Source organism: Chenopodium quinoa, unplaced genomic scaffold (genome assembly GCF_001683475.1).
Source record: "Chenopodium quinoa cultivar QQ74 unplaced genomic scaffold, ASM168347v1, whole genome shotgun sequence".
Lineage (NCBI taxonomy): Eukaryota > Viridiplantae > Streptophyta > Magnoliopsida > Caryophyllales > Amaranthaceae > Chenopodium > Chenopodium quinoa.
The window spans coordinates 4,525,323-4,545,866 of NW_018743894.1; the positions used below are offsets into that span (position 1 = coordinate 4,525,323).

General features: G+C 33.2%; 2 long non-coding RNA genes across 12 annotated transcripts; both read left to right on the plus strand.

Moving 5' to 3' along the window:
- Window positions 1-2,876: 2,876 nt before the first annotated feature.
- On the plus strand, window positions 2,877-8,379 carry LOC110686851. 11 transcript variants are annotated; one of them, XR_002504335.1, is made up of 11 exons: window positions 2,902-3,124; window positions 3,219-3,280; window positions 3,380-3,393; window positions 4,659-4,749; window positions 4,848-5,037; window positions 5,451-5,567; window positions 5,644-5,757; window positions 5,865-5,948; window positions 6,943-7,146; window positions 7,227-7,321; window positions 7,677-8,379. It is a non-coding gene; the product is annotated as an uncharacterized LOC110686851 (long non-coding RNA). The 11 variants fall into 11 exon arrangements; XR_002504334.1 differs by having other exon boundaries at window positions 2,906-3,020; XR_002504329.1 differs by adding an exon at window positions 6,217-6,288 and having other exon boundaries at window positions 2,897-3,280; window positions 3,380-4,749.
- Window positions 8,380-11,305: 2,926 nt separating this feature from the next.
- Window positions 11,306-14,392, plus strand: LOC110686852. Its single transcript, XR_002504337.1, has 3 exons — window positions 11,306-11,571; window positions 12,314-12,359; window positions 14,204-14,392. It is a non-coding gene; the product is annotated as an uncharacterized LOC110686852 (long non-coding RNA).
- Window positions 14,393-20,544: the final 6,152 nt, after the last annotated feature.

The window sequence follows — 20,544 nt, forward strand, 5'->3', positions numbered from 1 at the left end:
GAAATGAACCTAAGTCCAATTAACTAAGTCCGATCAATAATTAGGCTTAAACCCAAAGTTAAAACGTAATTTGAACGGACTTAAGGCGCCTAGGTTAAAAAGTTAAGTTACCGCGAGAAAATCAGCGCGCATCTCAATGAGTCGCGGTGGTGTGGCGCGCACAACTCACAAGGTTATGCGTGACGCCTAGGGCAACCTCCATTGATGCACTCACAGAAGATTTAGAATTTCGTGAAAATACTAAATCGAATCTTACCAAAATACCACGCGGCGCATGAAAGTTAGTTGTGCTGCCCCTTACAGCACATCAAAATCACTTTGGCGCAGTAGGCGCGTGCGACCTGGTGAATGACGGAAGGTAGATTCTAGGTCGTTTTATTATAAAATTTCTTTAATAAAAAAAAATTATAACCAAACCTACTACTAGTATAGGGGTAAGTCCGAGTCGAATCCAAAGGAATGAAGGCATATACTATGGTCTTATGTCAAGTTACTTCGAAGATTGAATAATAGGTTTGTAAAATAAAAGCAAATCAACACGACAATTTCTAAGAATAGAAGTCAATATCAAGATGTTAGGCAATTAGCATCCACATACATTTACAATAAACATGATAATTGGATGGGAAGTTGATCAATCGAATAATACGAGGGAAAATAGTATTTGCAATCAAAGCCACTTGAAAAGTTATTTCCTAAGTGTCAAACTAGTGATCTTAACGAATGATATTAAAGGAAAATCACAAGACAAGTTCAATCGATAAGTGTAACTTCAAAATCAATGTGTCGTATCAATGAAAACTTCAATGCAATCTAGGTTGATAATCAAAGTTGGCTACTCCTCAACAAATTAAACACATGCACAAATCATCAACTAATTTAATAACAATATCAAATCATGAAAAATATCCTAATTAGCATTAGTTTATCATTCATATATTCTTCACCATATCCTTACAAAAGTATCTACTCATTACACATTTTTCAATTGAAAAGAAAAACTAAACAAATCATCAATTTCTTCATCAAAATTGTAATTAAAATTTCAACAATCAAATCAAACAATTAACTAGAAATTCAACAATATATCAAAGATCAAACACTAAAATTTTTACTTAACTTTGATCGGTATCGAAGAGAATGAAGATCAAAATGTGGCAATCATCCATTACCAAGTTTTTCTCTCTAAATTCTAAAAACAAAAGGTTCCCAAAATCTTGAGCTTCTCTCTCTAAAAATCTATTGTATTCTATTTCCAATACAATTCTCCAACTATTCTCTCTTAAAAAGGAAGAAAATCTATGTATAGTAATACTAAAAAAAGGAGAAGTTTGTTAGATGTTCAAAAACAACCCGTACAAGCGCGCCCTCTCCACATAATGTGCGGCCGTGGAGGAATGGGTATGGAACCAGGGAATCATGGCTGTGCGCCTACTCTCCCGTACTAGCCTATTGCACGGCTGCGCCTAGGAGCAGGATAGCCTCTCTCGTGCTTCCATCGATTCCTCCGTGCGCTCCACTTGATAAACATTGGTGATGGTAGTTTACAAAGGGCCCACGGTTGGTTCAACACCACTTTTGATATCCACGCATCTTGAGAGTGCGGCCAAGAAGACTCGAAGCTTCCACACCTCAACACTTGAGCTTCAATGTGAGAGAACGTCTTGCATCTTGAGCCTTAAAAATCTCGAGAAAGAGCCATGGAAATCCTTGGACATCACCTTTCTATTGAAATCAAATAAAAGAGAAAAGGGGAAATAAACTAAGAAATACTAGAAAACGAGAAAACAACTAAGAAAAATACAAACTAGAGAAATAGAAGATAAAACTAAAGAAAAAGAGATAAAAAAAACTATAAAAGCGATTAAAATCATCCTAAAAGAGGCTAAATGAGTTCCATAAATGACACTCATCAAATTCCCCCACGCTAGACTTTTTCTCGTCATCGAGCAAAACAAAAGCAAGTAGGAATAGGATGAAAAACTCATTTAAACAAAAAAGGAAGAAAATGATAAGAATGTACACTAAAACTCACATTCGTAGGAATCATGGTTTTCTTTAGCTACAACAAACCCTTTAAACCCCAAAGTCTCCAATGAGGACGAGTGAGGTCTCATAAGGGTATCTAAAGTGTTTGACCCATAACTTTTATAGGCAAAAATGAGGCAAATAATTAAAATGAAAGTAAAATCAAAAAGGAAAAAGTAAAACCAAAAGCCTTTGAAATGGGCTTTATAGATGATCAAATACAAGTAAATAAATAACTTTCTATACAATAAGGGTATGCATGTTCCAAGATATCCAAGATTGATAGAAACATAAAATATGCTAAGCATAGAGAACTAGTGAAACACAGTTCACCTTCATCTCAACAATCGTAGCACGTTCTCCTAACTAGCTTCAAATCCACACCTTTAGTGAGCATATCAATGATTCTTCGAAGGAACCGAAAAAGAAACATCTTGACTATGCATATTGCTCCATAGGCTTGACTCACATCTTTTCGTCCACCGACTTTTGACTTAACCAAAAAGGTCAAAAGGTCTTGAAAAGGGTCGTAATGTAAGGCCGAAAAGGGTGAAGGTAGGCTAAAATTTTAAATTTTATGGTATACCTAAATTATGAAGCAAAGGGTGATCAATCCTCAACATCATAATCAAGAAATCACCAAACAAAAACACCAACCCCCCAAGCTTATTCAAAGCCAAAATAACAATCATAAATCTATAACCCTTCTAAAAGCCCCAAGCACCAGGACTATTTCCAATTTACTGTTCCTTATGAACAGGAAATTGACTTTTGTGCCCTCTCCTGCCCTTAGCACCCTTCCTTGATTGACCAAATTGACAGGGCTATTTTGGTCTTTTTGGGTTACCTATTTCTATCTCCTGTTTTGCTCCTCTCATCCTCAGTTCCTCACTCTTCTCCTAAGCATCCTCAAATTTCTCTTTCTCTCTCCTCCATTGAAGCGCACTCTAAGTTCTCCATTGAAGCCTACTTTGAGTTTTCACTCCTCTGACGTATAATGTTTTTTCTTTTTTCTTTTTTTCAAAAATTTTATATAATTTTCACCATCTATTAGGGTTCTTCTTAGGTGGATTTCATTTAATCATTTGAAGTTGAAGTACGAGTTATGACTAATCCTTTCTTAATATTAAACTACCAACTAAAATAACAAAAACCCCATTTGTAATTCAAATTTTTTTAAAAATATGCAGAATAATTTATGGTGGAATTCGGTTTAATAGAAGGTCATGATTTGGGAATTGAGCTATGGGAAGTAAGTTATGCAAATTAAGCTAATGGAATTATGTGAAAAATGATGCTTGACAAGCTGAATTAGTGTGGTATGATCTAATGACTTCTCCTTTGTTACCAGGTTTCGTGGTGGAGGTGGTATTCTTAATCAATTATACTATGAATCAATTTTTATATCAGCTTTTTCCAACCTAGTTCCAATCAGGAATGGCCCATTTCCCTGGTTCTCTCTCTCTTTTTTTTCAATACTTCTACTAATTTATGATTAGTGTAAATAATTTATGGTCTAGGTATCTGTTGATTTTGTTGTATTTTGATTATTCAATTATTAATTGCTGGTTTTGATGTTATTAATGTCATAGTTGGGTGTTTTTGAGTGGAGATCGGTGTAGCACTGTAGCATGCTTAATTATTGGAATATAGTTTTCTAAACTATGGTTTTGAATGTTATAGAAATTATTGTTATTTGGGCTATCTGATATTATTTGTAATTATATGATAAGATTTATGATTGATGCTGCAAAAGTGTGCATGCGATTTTAGTTTTTAATTGTCGTAATATTGTTATTTAGGTGATTGTTAGTGTATGTGATAGTGTAAAATTTAGTTGTTATGGGTTTTCTCCAATTTTGTTGAAGTACATAAAAGTAGTAGTATATGCAATATTCAAGTGCAACAAGCATTCTCAGTTAATTCAGGAAATTTGAATTGAACAGTTGATTCAATTCAGAAATTTTGAACAAATTATGCAAATATTCAAGGGCAACTTGGAATTGAATATTCAAGTGCAACAAAGTATACGCACATTGAATCTAGATTTTGTTGGATTATAGCTCAATGTGAAAAATTTCCACATAATGTTTTCTTATCTTATATGTTGATGCTTAATTTGGAAGGGAGGTTGAATATTGATAGTTAATTGATTCATGAGCAAGTTAATGGATGTAAGAGCAATGTATTGCTTATGCCCCCTCTTTTTGGATGTAAGAGCAATTAGAATGATTGATGGTTGAAATTAAATTATGTTTGCTTCACTATTTAACAATATTGGTTGTAAGAGCAATTAGAATGATTGATGGTTGTTTTTGATTTTTTTTTTTTTTTTGATGTGAAATTGTGTTTTCCTATTTGAAAGTTAAAACTTTTATTTTGGGTTTTTATAAAATAGAAAAATAGTAAAGGTTGGAGTTTCAATCTTTCTGTGGTCTTAATAGTCTTAATATATGTCACCTTCATCTCCTCGGTTGCCTCGCCTCACCATTTCACCTCATCTCCTCGCAATAACTCCTTGATGCTTTAATAAATTTTACAGGGTTTTAGCTTTTATAGAAGTTAACAGAATTTTGATTTTTGATATTTATTTTATTAAATTTACAAGTTGTTTGCATATTTTAATATAGAATCTCAGCCGCGTCGGAACAGCAGCAGCTACCCAGCAATGAGCACCCCTTGCCAGGTGCCAGTGGGCCAAATGTCATCAGATAAGCTGTGGTAATGTTTTTTTTTTATTTATAATGTTAGTGAATATCAATTTCTCAGTTCAATTGTGTCAGTAAAGTCAGTTTAAGCTTCTGCTATCGTTTTAGCAGCTATGGTGATGGATCATCCAGGGCCAAGCTTACCGTTATTGCATGTGATTGTTGGTGAGGATGAAGCTTCTGAGGATTCAGTTGTTCAGAAATTGCGTTGTAACACCTCTTGTCAAAGTTGAGGATTCAAGGACTCTGTTTGTAGCATATGATATGGACCTGAGTTTCCTAGCAGGACCAGCTAACCGAGGTATGTTTGGATTTTCATTGGTATGCTGATGCGTACATCATTTTGGTGATTTTGGGAATAACATTCGGCTATCTGTTTCTGTTTCTATCCATGGGTTTCTTTGCTTAAATAGATGACCTGTCAACATGTTGGTTTCCAATTTGGAGAATTTATACCCTTTTCTTTCTAATTTTAGGTTCTGGGATTTGGGGGGGAAATTGAAAGAAACTTGATTGAGACCATGCTTGTTTAGTGTGGAATTCCAACTTAGTACGATTATCCTTTATAAACCTCCTATAAAGGTGGACTTACTGCTAATTATATCTTTCTATCCTCTTTCCTGGAAGCCCCTTTCCCCTTGCAAATGTACTCTACTGCTGTCTTTTGCTTCATATCTGTATTTATATTTAACTGATTATCTAATGTGATTTCAGACCCTTGATCTCTTTTCTCAATTATGTCGTGAGAGAAGATACCCTTATTCCAGGCTTGATGGAACGTCGATCAGCAAACGGCATAAGCTGGTCAACTGTTTTAATGATTTTTCAAAGGTCACTATTTTTTCCATAAAAAAGTACATAAAAAGTTTTTTTGTGAAGAACCCTCATTTGTTCAAGTGCATTGCAGGATGAATTTGCTTTTCTCTGAAGTAGTAAGGCTGGTGGTTGTGGGCTGAACTTGATCGGAGGAAATCCATTGGTCTTGTTTGATCCTGACTGGAACCCTACCAATGATAAACAAGTAATTTATGTCATATTGGCAGATGTATTTCTGTTTTCTCTTTCAGATCTATTGGGTCTAGACTGGAGCATTGTGTCAGCGCTAGTTATGTATATGTTTGCTTGTAGGCTGCTGCAAGAGTTTGGAGGGATGGACAAAAGAAGAGAGTCCATGTTTACATATTTCTGAGCTCTGGAACCATTGAAGAGAAGGTTTTGTTTGACACATCTCTCATGTTACTCTATGACTTTTAAGAAATTCAGGGACTTGATTAGTTTCAAGTTTCAACTTTCAAGTTTTTAATATGCATGAATGTGCCTTTGGATGACTGTTGATTTATGGCATTATTCCCAATGGCATTTTTGTTTATTCCTCCCTGTTTTGTCATAAAAGGACTGTTTAGTCCTCACAACTGTATATAATCATAACTATAACTTGAATTATTGAGATCACTTTTTGAATCTTAAATCATGTGCAAAGGTGTACCAGCGTCAGATATCAAAAGAAGAGCTTCATAAAGTTATTCAAAAGGAACAAGGTGGTTGTGATAGGGTAATTTAGTAGAATAAACTCATTTGATTGCATTTTGCATTTGTTCCAATGGCGAGATCACAGTCCCCCCCCCCCCCACCTTAATTTAGGGGAACACCTTTTCAATGGAAGATCTATGCGATCTGTTTACCTACAATGTGAACGAAGGTATATAATGTTCTACGTTTCATATTGTTTACAACATTTGCCAAAAATGGATGTTTCATATTATTGTAAGTTGAAACAAATGTTTTCTTTCCTTTTCAATTAGTCATTCTCTATCTCTCTCCTCATCAAAAGCATCTCTTTCTCTCTCCATTTGACACTTGCAACCAGATTTTACCTTGTAGCCTGTGCAACCTTCTAAAGTAGCAAATAATAAGAAATGGAGGTAGGTTTTTTTTTTTTGGAAGACAATTTACAAATGCGGTGAGCATGTGAAGCAATTGGGTGATTAAAAAATTAGATGTGTTCTCGTCTGAATTTCACTTAACAATACCTGAAGTTCCTTCTAAATTCCATTTCGGAAGTAGTTTAATAGATTGTGCTAAATCACAAATGTTCAATTTTGAATTTTAAGCTTGTTTAGTATTATTTAACCCTGATGCCTTAAGTCCATATTGACTTGCTGCACAATATTTTGGCATCAGTTTAAGTGTTGTGTGCTTTTTACAGGTATTTCATGAAAAGATGGATTGTGTTCGATGTAGAATTAGTGATTTAACTAATACCATACAAAAATGGCATGCTTGAGAACAGAGTGGAGGTCGATTGTATTGAATCAAACTGTGAAGGTTACCAATCTAGCCAAAATACTAATGATATTGGTGGGTTTGCAGAAATTTCTGGATTGCATATTCTAAAAATTCTCAGAAACAGGTAGTTTTTCATAAATTTCTAAAGAATTTGCGTTTCTTTAGTCTTGATTGCTTAAATATTTTGTTAGGGCTTGTTTTTAGGTGGGGTCTCTGAAGAGGATCTACTTAACTGGGCTCATCATTTATCTCCCACTTCAGTTCCTGATATTCTATTTCAAGCTGCAGCTAGTGATTAGGTTAGTTAATTTTTTAAACTATTTCCAAATAGCTTATGAAGTTTCGTCACCCTGTAAAATCGTTTACAAGTTGAAAAACTGTAATAAAATGGATTTAACTGCTAATTAAAAATTTCTCTTGTGACTTTTTTTGAATCTTATTTTAACTATGCTTTTCCCGTCTTTGCTTAACTGATTTTGCAAAGAATAGTTGTATTGAAGGCCAAAAACTTTAAGACTATCCTTAATGAGTTCTTTAATAATGTTAAAAGTCCAAAAGTGTTGCTAGACATGCATGTTCAAGGAATATCGGTTAGAGTAACGTAACAACATGACTGTAAGTTTTACAATATGGTAGCTGTTTGTGGTAATGCAGGTCACTTATGCATTTACAAACCAAATAGACGGGAAGCTTGTCCCTGAAGAATCTATTAACATGGTTTGCTGACTTGGAGGTGTAAAAAATATCTCTAGTTAATGGGAAAACATGTACTGAAGATGAAAAGCTGTCAAAAGTACATTGATGGGAAAACCATCAAAAAGAAGATCATCGTTCTTGGTAAGATCTTGAATGTGATCGTGGTTCCTGAAAATGCCAAGGTTGGTCAGCGATGAACCCCTTTTCCTTGGCGTTTGTTGAAATTTTCTTCTCAGTTGGAGTAGAAGTGCATCACATTCCAGAATTACGAAGCCAGTCTGAAGCTTAACTCACTATATCACAAGAATGCAGTATGATCTCATCAATTTTTCATTCGGAGTAGATTTGTTTATTGGGATTGTTGCTACTGAGTAGATTGTACATGATGCGTTCTCTAAGTGCAAATGGTGCGTTAGAAGCATATCTATGAAAGAGCTTCTTTTCTTCACTCAAAAGTTTTCTCATTTTCCAGTTTTAACAAAAAACAAATGCTGAGCTATCATATATCTTGATTCATTTGTGTATAGTTATTACTTTTTATTACGTGTATATGTTTTGAATAATCTTAAAATTTCTCGTCTTCGACATCTTTACACTTGAACCTTTTGCCTTTAAGCATGTCGAGATGACAGTTGAATATTACGCTGTTGTTTTTGTTAAATTGCTTGTTTATTGATTGTTATTGAATATGTTGGTTGTAGCTTTTTCCCATTTTTAGAATAAGATTTTTGTTAATTTCAATTTTTTCTGTTAATTTAGGGTGTATTGTGAGTGAATATGTAGGACAAATAATTAAATTGAATGAAATTGAGTTTCTTTTTCTTGTTATTAGTGTGTTTGATGGATTTTTGTTTAAAATAAATTGTGGAAACCATATCCATTTGCGTTCATGACTCTTTATGAACATTGTAGAACAAAAGAAAGGGCATTTAGTCTTTGTCCTTTTTTTTTGGTGAACCAGTCTAGGTCTTTGAACACAGTTAGTTTTTCCCAAAATCTATATCTTTACTTAATTCTTAGGAAGAGAGAAAGAAATAGAGTAAGAGGGGCTGGGTGAAAAAGGGCTAGGGGGAAAGAGATATATATATAAGAGGCGGAAGAGAAAGATATAGAGCAATAAAGAAAAAGTATGGCCGATAGAGAGAAAGAAAGAGAAAGATGGGTCGGAGGAAAAAGAAAGAAAGAGAGGTTTGGAAAAAAGAGGGAAATATAGAGAAATCAAGAGATATAAAGGGGTAAGGGGGAGAGAGGTAAATTTAGATGGAGGGGAAGGGGGGATGGAGAGAAGGAGGGGGTCATACTTAATCTGAGAGAGGGAAAGGGTAATACTTAATCTGAGAGAGAGGGAGGGGGGGTGATATTTCTAAGGTCGTATGGGTCATATGGGTTTGAGAGATTTAATTTAACGACAACAGAAGATTAGCAAAAGTTTTGAAGAAAGGAAGGATGTGCATTTTGTAAGAAACGAGTGAACACAAGAAATCCTTAGAAGGAATTAAGATCCTCCTTGCAGAAGATTATCATCAGGGAGTGACTTGGCTACCATAATGCTAGGAAAAATAAGAGTCGGACTGATGGCTGTCGAATAAGGATTACAGGCAGTAAACAATCTCAAATCCTCTTTAAATGCCAAAGGTGCTGCACATCTCCCTAGCTTGCCAGAAAGAGCAGCAAGTATAACTTCAACTTTAAGCCGGAACTTCCCTCCATTTGACTTAAATCCGATGGACAATCAGGTAATACAGTGCATTAAATTATACTGATTATCCAATGTATTCAAAATAGTTAATAAGTTCCTGATTTCCCAACAATACACTGTCTTGTGACTGCAGATGACACAGATGGGTTGGCTATAAAGCAACAAAAGAGAATCGAAGATAGGAATCAGGAACAAGTGTTCATATTCCAATTGTTGCTCTAACAGCACACGCAATGTCGTAAGATGGACAAATATACAGGGTTGTTGTCTAAGGTCTCAAGATCAAGTGCTTGTCTGCTTGAAAATGTTTATAGGTGGATCTAAGTCTATGTAAGAGTCAAAAGGCTAACTTTTGTTTTTGGTGATCATATAACCAGGCTTTGAATAGTTTTGTTTTGTTTTTGTGTTATTTGTTTTTTTTTTTGTTTTTTTGTTTTTTTTTTTAATATTGTTTATGTGTATGGATGCTTCTTTCCGAAACTTGCTTTCATTTTTGGATTTTTGAACAACAATGTCTTCCTTCTTTATGGAAATAAATAAGGACAATCAATTTTGTATATCCAACTGTAGTAAAATCTAACACCATATCTTAATTATTCAGTGATAACTTAGTGGTTGTTAAAATATATCTTAAGTCATTCTTAAGGTGTTTCGTAATTTTTATTGTGGTTCTTAAAAATTAATTGCGTCTTTGCAATTTTTCAGGTTTTTTTACACAGATTCATTCTTCTACCGATTTAATTTAGCAACCACGGGGTGTCGATGGCAGAAAGTGGGATATTTATTTGGAGACTGATAGAGTTGGTGGTCAGATTGTATGAGTAGAAAAAAATTTGTAGATTACAATTTGAAAAACTGAGGAAATTTTCGAAATAACATGTGCCATCAATAATTTAAAAAACTTACATAATTTTAAATTTTTCATTAGTTTTTCTATTTTTCAATAAATTCTTATTTTAAGAAAATACTACATATGTAAATTATTACAAAATTAATCTTTTTTCTTATTCGTTGAACATTAAGATAAAATTAACTACTCATATATAGCCTATCAACCAGTTTTAAGTTTCAACTAACTACTCCCGTAAAAATACATATACAGCTCATCAACCAGTATTGAGTTTCAAAAAAAAAAAACAAAAAAAACTAACTACTCATGTTACAATTAACGAAGAGCCTTAAAGATTAGTATTTACATAGCATCGTCATCAACTGATTGATTACCTCGCAATAAGTATCAAAAGCATTTTTTGAAGATATCTTGCAATATTAAATAGTACATTTTTGTATAGAATATGAAACAGTTTGTAGAATTTCAAAACTATGGGAGAAGGAGATGGATTTATTGAAATAAGTGATAAAAGGAGAGATTTGGAGGAGAGTAAGGGCATATTCTCTTTAGCTTAATTTCAGTTCAGTCCAGTTCATAATTTCCTTCTCTCATAAACAATTCATTTCAACTTAGCTTAGTTTAGTTCAGATCCAATCATTTCAATTCAGTTCATTTTAGTAAATCAGAACATGCCCTTAGTGCGAATTACTTTGTAATATTAACAAATCTTAAAACTAGGATAAAGAGTACTAAAAAGGAAAAAAAAATGTTATGACCACTTTTAATTAATTTTGAACATAAGATAATGATTTTTTTTAAGCATATTGATCATTTTTATAAAAGAACATCAATAGTGTATGATTTATATTATCATTACTACAAAATGAGTAAAATCTCGACGCTTAAGCCTCGACGCTGAGGTAACAGTGTTAGTGGGTAAATACCATATGCGTGTTTTCTTGACGCTTTTTTAGGTCGATATAAAGTTTTGACGCCAAAAAGCGTCGAGAATGCTAGATTGCTAGCCTGTGCCAGTCATGTGACTGTAATTATCTCAGTTCACTATCTCAGATTTAATTTGAGAATATTAAAACCGCCTAAAGCAAACACGAAACCCATTTCAATTCTCTGTTCTCAACCCTTACAATTCATTCTCTCTACGACTCTACTTCATCCTAAATTCGCATTGAGGTTTAGAGCGTCATGAATGTCATAATCAGATCTTGGTTATCCTTGCACTGCTCATATGCTTGCTGAATATCTCTATTCGCCTTTAATGGCATTCAATTTCATCTCTTTCGATCTTTGTCGATAATATTCAGGTACCTTGTTTCTTCTATGGCTTGAATTTTGTTTTGTTAAATTGAGTTCTTTAGACTGTGTTTAGAAGTAATGTCACGAAATTCTGGTCATAAATGGGTTTGATTCATGAGCGATAGATATTTTAGGGTTTCTTTTTGTTCTACCATTTGAATAAAATTCCAAATAATTAGCCCTCTTTTATTCTTTGTATGAATGAAGGACGATTTCGATCTCTTTAATTAATCTTGTATCGTGTTAATTTGTTAATTGGGATTCTGTTCTGCAATTTTTTGGTATGAGTTCAGAAATTGCATAACTTGGGTTTGGATTTTTTGGAGTTCGATGTAATTGAATACTAGGGGGGTCTATAGTGGCGCTTATCTGTGTTTAGAAAATCAATAAAACAAGGAAATTAATTGCATTTTAAAAATCATTGAATGTAATTAATTAAGAGAGAGTGAGAAAGGTTACTAGTAAGTTGTGCGGTGGGCAGTGTGGAAGGGTAGGAATTTGTTCCTGGCGTATATGTGCTATACTTGTTCTTCTAGTGTACATTGGTAAATTAGATTACTTTGATATGAATTATATATTCTTTTAATATTGATGTCTCATCAAAAAGATTTTTTTTCATTGAATATAGGAATTATTTTGTTATTAAGGCTTTGGTACAAAGTGAAAAATGATACCTAAATTGAAGATTATGGATTAGGTTGTATATTTAATCAGATTATAGATTATTTTGCTGACATTTGTTGAATGCAGGAACTTGACTTTCATTCCAAGTTGGACTAATTTATAACCTTTATGGGTATGTCTCTGGATGATTGTATTGTTTTCTAAAATTGGACTCTCATTTCATGCTTTTGCTTTTATAATATGTTCCAAATTCCAATCAGAGTGAAATGTTCCAAATTCCAATCAGGAAGACAGTACATGAATATAAACTGGTCCTAAAACCATATTGCAACTTTGGTAGAGATGTTATGAAGGGCTCTTAAATCTTCAAAAGTTATTTCATTGGCAATTGGGCTAAGAGGGACTATATTTTGGGAACTTTATACATATGCATAAAGCTATTTTTTAAAATTAATTAAATTAGTGTAATGGTTTTGCTTTTGCTACATAGCTTATTAAACTTAATAGGTAATTATGGAGTATTAATAACTCGACAAAAGAGGTCAGTGGATGCTTAAGTAAGAAAATTCGACAAATATTATGCCTTGAATTTATTTGGTGCACTGGTTGAGCAAGTATTGTTTATTGTAGCGTCTGATGTATGCTCATTATTTGATAATTTCTTGTATTTTATTGGTGTGATTCTTAATTATTTGTGGTTGTGGTAGATGGGAAAAAGAGTACGTGACTAGGTGGGGTGTGAGATATGACTAATTTTCCCAAGCCTAAACGCTTTCCTTTTAGTAAGGGGTGGCGTCTTACAGTCTTACTCCATGAAAGATGTTACTTATTCTTGTAAATGAATTATCTTTAGTCTCTCTACACTTAAGGTGATTTATTCTAATAAAGATGAGTACTTATTATGTGTATCAAATTTGGCTTAGGTGACATTTAGCCTCAATAGCTGTTGCTTTTATTATGAAATATTCATTCTTAGGTTTTATATCATAGTATCAATATCCATGATTGAGTTTTTTTGTTTATGTATGATCTTAATTTAAAATTCCACTCTGTTAGCTCAAATTTGAGGTTGGAACACTAGCTATTTGTGAATCCATTGAGTTTAAGAGCAGCTATTAACTATTTATTTAGAATCGGCATTACACGGTAGATCATTGTCTTACACTTGATATCTTCATGTCTTGCCGCTTATTGATTTCTTATATTCATCAGCTTTGATTTCTTATATTCATAAGCTTTGATTTTTGAAACTTTAATCTCCAATATCGTACCTTGAATGGAGCTCTCGGCAGTCACATTCTTTGTTCATAAGAATGTAGGATATAATTAATCAATATGACTTTTGACCTTTTGAGCATGGAGTATGGATTCTTGATATTTTTGCATTTAACTTCCTTATGTTATATGGATATCCATATCTGTAAGTCAAACATTTTACCATGTTTAATGTAATCAACTTTATGATTCATTTATGCATAATGTAGATAGTGATTGTTACTATTACATTAATTATTACAATACACTTTGTTTTTAGTTCTACACCATTGCTTTGGTATTAAGGGGCCTGTAGACAATTTATACAAACGACACTATATGCAAGTGTTATATTAATCCATATTTTATTTCTCTCCGTCTTCTCAATATTCTAATGTACTAATCCATTGCATCTATTGTTGTCTACTTGTCTAGTTTTGTTGCTATGCTGGATCTAGAACTGAATTTCAGAACTAAAAATCAGATTTGAAATCAGAGCTGAAATCCAGAACTGAATTCAGAGCTGAAATCCAGAACTGAATTAAGAACTGAAAATCAGAACTGAAAATTAGATTGAAATCAGATGTGAAATTCAAAATGCTTGTGTGTGTGTGTGTGAAATTCAGAGCTTTCTCAGCAATGTATGTTCTGGTTTAAATACATTGGTCTTTTAGTTGTTTGAATACAGAATGTTGAATCTTGAGCCTATATTATGTAATGTACTAATTTATACTTTTTTTTTTTTTTTTTTTGTTTTTTAAGATTGGAAAAGGCAATGTTTACAAGAGAATAGGCCGGAACACTTGAGCATCAAAACAAGAGACTATATATAAGGCCATTTTCTATCTATCTATTTTGGTTTTTAGTCTTATATTAGTGATGAATTTATTTAGGGACAAGCTACTATAAAATGCGACGTTTTTTTTTATTTTATTTTACTTTTATTTTCTAATATATATATATATATATATATATATATATATTGTGTTGATGTTTTCTTTTATAAATTTGGTTATTCACTACGTACTCTTATTATTGTTGATTAATTTTTTTTTTTATAAATTTGGTAATTAACTACATACTCTTATTTATGATAAATTTAAATAACTATAATGTATGTATAATGGTAATAATTTAATAAAAGGAAAAAAAAAGCTTTAAAAAAAATTCTAGACGCTTTTTAATGTATACATACTGTACATTTTCATATTTCAAGAGTTTCCCGCCACACGGCACCATAGGCTGACATGAATAAATGCAAGACAACAAAAAGCGTCGCTAAATTAAAGGATGTGGACATGTAAAAGTTTCGCTAAAAAATTACACAAAATTAGGATAATGCTCAAAATAAGTATTTTCCGACACTTGGTATATTAGTTAGGACACATAAAAGCGTCGATATTTTCGACGTTTTTTTGTGTCCCTCAAAATTCTCCACTCACGTATTCTCGACGCTTTTTAGCAGCGTCGATAAATATTTTTGCAACGCTTTTTAGCGTCGAAAAAAGGCCTAAAAAGCGTCTAAGAAACATGCATTTTGTAGTATATGAAAAAAAAAGCAAAAGGAAATCTAACATTGAAATTTTTTATGAAATATGCAAATTGTAAAAGACGAGTAACAAAAGTACTTAATGAGGAGAAGGGAAAAATCAAACTGAAAAACAATTTTTGAAATTTGTAAAACCTTAGAACATGGGGGAGAAGCTAAAGGAGAAGGAAAACAATGAATCAAGTGAAATTGAGGTAAGGTGGGGTTAGAAGACAACAACAATAATAATAATTTATGGTAGAATCATGCTAGATTTATACATAAATGCTTTTTATGAGAGCTAGAGAGAGAGAGAGAGAGAGAGAGAGAGAGAGGAGGAGGAGGAGGAGGAGGAGGAGGAGGAAGAGAGAGAAATACAGAGGGACAAGGAGTAGAACCTGTAATATATAATAAGATTGAGATAGATAATTTTTTTTATAAACATTAAACCAAATGAATAAGGTACATATGCAAGTAGAACTTAACTATAAACTTTAGATAACTGTTTAACAACCGAGACTTATAATTATGATAAAATTATTGATTATTTCGTAGTCAACATGAATTATGTATAAACACTTTTAACAAAGATATATTGTGCTATATTGAGAAGGGGGGAGGGGTGGGGTTAGGGGAAAAGAAAGAAAAAACTGATCCCTCTATATCTCCCAATTTATCTCTATCTCCATCCTCCTTCAGACCTCCCTCTCTTACTTTTAACTTTCAAATTTTAATTTATACACTAATCTCAATAAGTATTTGTATTATATAAAAAACACTTATCCTTAATTAAATTAGGAGTCTAACTCTTACTTGTCTATGTTCAATTTAATTTGAGTAAGGGGTTGGTATATATCTTACGTTAAACTAATGCAAGCAACTTCCCTTTTACCAATCTTCCAATCGCCTTAATCGCACCACCCAGTTTGTCAATCCTCCTATCGCTTTGATCACACCACTCAGTTTTTCAACCCTCCTATCGCCTTTATCGCACACTCCATTTTGCCAATCCTCTAATCACCTTGATCGCACCATCCAATCTGTTAATCCTTTAATCGCCTTGATTGCACCCCCTAGTTTGTCAATCCTCCAATCGCCTTGATTGCACCACCCAATTTGTCAATCCGCTAATCCCCTTTATCGCACCACCCATCACAACACCCAATTTGCCAATCCTCCAATCACAGTGATCGCAACACCCAGTTTACCAATCCTCTAATCACCCCCCTGCAGGCTCACGCCGGTATAATTTTGTACATTTCATTGATTTTAATCAACATACCCATATATTACATTAATTCCTTTGCAGCACAATCTATTCCATCAGATTTCAACTTTAATCAATGCTAACAACTATAGCTAATTTCATTACAAATAAAACATTAAAAATAAACTACACAAGCATCGAATAATTACACATTAAATCACCAAGTATAAATCCCCAAATTGGGGGACCACTCGCATAGCGCGCTGACCAACAACTAGTTTAAAAAGCGTAAGAACGCTTCCCTCCAAGCTAATATGAAGCATTGTCCTCAATGCTCAAAATAGAGAGAAATTTATATCAAAATATTTTTGGAGGTTTTCATTTTATTAACATTTTTTTCACTTTTGCCAAAGCATTTTAATTTGCTTTGCTTTTTCTCATTATTTCATTTCTCTATATTTCACTTTATTGCATTGTTCTCGCCTCTTTTAACTATGGACGACTTTTTCAACATGGTATCTGCCTATTTCACAAAAAGTAAACAAAATAAACTTGCATATATTATAAGAACCGATATTCAAACTCATCCACCACAATATCCAACAATAATGATCAATTTCTTCATAAAAACCAAGAATGAAACAAGAATGAAACAAAAGGCTCAAAATCTAATAATAAGGCTTTAAAAGATGGTTTATGGGTTAAATTGTTAGCAAGTAGGAAAATGTAAACCCAAAATAAAGAAATAGAATCTACACTACCTTAGCATACTCTATCCTAAAATCAATCAAACATACTCTCAAACCGTGCACACCGATATCACATAGGAAACAATTCACTAGTAGAAAAAAAGGCACCCCTTAATTGCCACCGGTTCAGTCCAAACCGGTGGCAAAAATGGGCTAAAAAATTGGCGGGTTTATGAACCAGGGAAAAAGGCACCGGTTCAATTCAAACTGGTGGCAAAAACATAAAGCCCACCAGTTTGAACCCGTGCCGAGCCTTTTTTTTTTAAAAAAAAATGCTCTCCACTCAAACCCTATTTCATTCTCCACCAAACCCTTTCTCGCCGCTTCTTATTCTCTTTCTCATCCCTCTTTTTCTGATTTTTCATTCTCATCTCCTCTACCTCTCGTTCCGTTTCTCTGATCTATCAATTCATTTCTCTTTCTCTTTCAATATTTCATCTCCTCTTTCTCTCGTTATCCTTTTCACTAATTTTTGGGTTTGATTATTTGAGGTTAGTGTTAAATACCTTGTTTTTTTGGGTTTTATTGTTGTAATATGGTTCGAATTTTGGGTCTTATGGATTTTTATAGGTTTTTTCTGGGGTTAATTGATTTTCTAAATGTTTTGCGTTTAATTGATTTACGAAATTTTAGGTTTAATTGATGTTTCTGGGTTTTTTCGAAATACTTTCTGGTTAATTAATTTTCAGGGCTTTATGTTAATTGATTTTTCTGGGTTTCTTCCAATATTTTTTGATATAATCCACCAAGAACGCATGCATGAGCAAGATAGGGTTTAATTGATTTTTTATTTTAGTTTAATCGATTTTTTTTATATTAATCGATTTTAATTCGATTATTTTTTTATTTTAATCGATTTTAATTCGATTTTTTGACTTTAAGCGATTTGTTTTTTATTTTAATCGATTTTAATTAGTTTTTTTTTATTTTCTGGGTTTTAACTGATTTTCAATTATATGGTTTGTTTTAATCGATGTTTTAACATATTTTAATTGTTAATTTTTTTTTATTTTATGGGATTTTATACTTATTTCAATCGGTTTTTTTGTTAGTTTAATCGATTTAAATTCAAATTTTTTTTTCTGGGTTTTTAACTGATTTTCAATTTTGTTTTTATTTTAATCGATTATTTTGTCTTTTAATCAATTTTAATTCGATTCGATTTTTTATTTTCTGTTTTTTTTAATTTATTTCGCAGCTAATTCTGTTTAATCGATTCATTTTGGATGTTTTAATTGGCGCAGGTATACTATTGCTTTGCAAGCCCAAAATAGTGCACATAATCGAAGAATCAAGAATCAAGAATATTGATTTAGATGTTCTATGGGGTTTTTTTTATTGTGATGTTGTAATTTTTTTTTTTGATTTATTTTGTAATTTTTTTTATTTATATGTTGTAATTGATCAATTTATAGATCTATATTGTAATTTTTTTTATTATATATTGTAAATTTTCGATTATATTGAATGATAGTTGATTTATATTTTGTTGTTCTTCTTTATTTTAGGTTTTTAGTCAATATAATTTTTTAGTGAAAAAAAAAATTGATTTTTTGGCCTTTTTTGGCACCGGTTAATCGGTGCCAAAAACTTTGAACTAATTTTTTGTGGGCTTTTATGGCACCGGTTAACCGGTGCCATTTTTGATTTTTGCCACCGGTTTGAACCGGTGCCTTTTTCATCCACTAAATGGCACCCCCACATTGGCACCGGTTCAAACCGGTGGCATTGAGGGGTTTTGAACCGGTGCCAATTTCCTTTTTTCACCTAGTGATTCATTCAAAAGTAAAAGGTCGGATTGTATTATGTTAAAATCATAAGAAAAACATTAAAATAAAACAAATATAAAGCCTCAAAATCATTTTAGTATTTTTTCTTTTTGAAAAGAGGAAAAGAAAAAGAAAAGGAGAAAAGATAAGAAAAGGAGAATAAGAGGAAAATATAAAGAAAAGTACAAAGATGCATGATTATCATGTAAATCCCAATCAACATACAAGTGGTCATTCGACGACATCGTCAATGACCCCAAATAGCCTATGGTGTTACAAAGCAAACATCCTCGAACCGTTCAACTCTTCCAAAACTAATCCTAATCTAAGCAAACAATGAAAGAAAAAAGAGAAAATTGAGAAATAAGAAAGATTTCACCGAGTTATCCAAGTTATGATAATAAAAGCGGGGTAAAAGAAAATACCACTTAAATGAAGCTCCATAAAGCATTAGTATGAATTTTCAAAACCGTGTGAGGATAGAAGAGAAAATATAACTATATATACAAAGCAAACGGTTAGCAGCTTCAAAACAAAATAACAAAATAGCAAAATCAAACTATACACTAATCTACAAGCATTTGGATTAGAGGCTTTGGAATCAATTGTTTTGGATTAAAGGGGTTTGGATTAAGGGAGCAAAATCATCATCAATTCATCATTATAAAAAAATCATCTCAACATCATCATAAAAAAGATACTCAACAAGATAAATATGCAACACTCATGGAAGCAACAACATTACCAACAACACTTGACTTCATCAATCATCAATCAATACAAGCAATTACAAGGCATCAAGGTACAAAAGATCAACGATATTCATAACAACAAAATTGGCAACCAAATCTTTCCCGCAAGAATAATGTTCCCTCAAGCTAGACAAAAAGACATCTTAACATCCCACCAATACAAAACAAAAGATCATATAATAAAAGGGGTGGAGGAAAAAGCATAATGAGGGGAAACTAGTTACCACTAGGCCCGACATAGGAAAACCTTGATAGGGGACCGTAAGAATCCCATCCCCCGGTGTAGCCGGATGGCCAACCATAGTGGCCCCTAAAGTTTTCTTGTTACCAAGGGGCCAAGGGAGGGAATTTCTCGGGCAATTCTTGTGGTAAAGGATGGGTGGGGTGGGGTGGACATAGGGGTAGTTATGATTACCCCTATAGTTGCTCCCACAAGGCCCACAATAATCATAGTTACCATGCTTATCCAGGAAAGTGCGGGTCACGGTGTTGTACCCTTGAGGTCCTTGCCAATATGGGTGTGTAGACTTCCCATTACCCCCTCTAGACGGCACGGGACCGAGTTGAGAAGGAAGTTTGGGTAGTTAACCGAGGGGGTGATCTCCCCACGGTGAACATTAGAATCATAAAGTTGTTGTTGAATAAACATACCTTTTTGCATTTAGGAGATGCCTCTTATTTGATTGTAGATTGCTTCAAAGTCTTGATCATACATCCTTTCCATGCAAAGTTGCATGCCTTGCATTTGAGCACTCAAGGCTTCCATGTTGGGGTTAGAGAATCGATGTTGTTGTTGTTGTTAATGTTATTGGTATTGTTGCTCTTCATTAAGCCTGTCCTCCATCTCATCATCACCGAGGAGGCGGTTACTAGAGGGGAAAAATCATACATTTTGAACATGCCGATGAAGGGAAGTCAAGGAGGGGTTAGGGATATAGCAATGATGCTCCCTCCTACTCAACCAATCAAATTCCTCTTCATCATATTTCTTAGCTAAAAATTGCATTTGTTTGAATGAGCGATGTCGAGGTAGAGAGAGTCAGCCTCCCCCACCGGAGTGCTAGAAGCGAGGTACTGATCAAAATCGAGCTTGGTAGC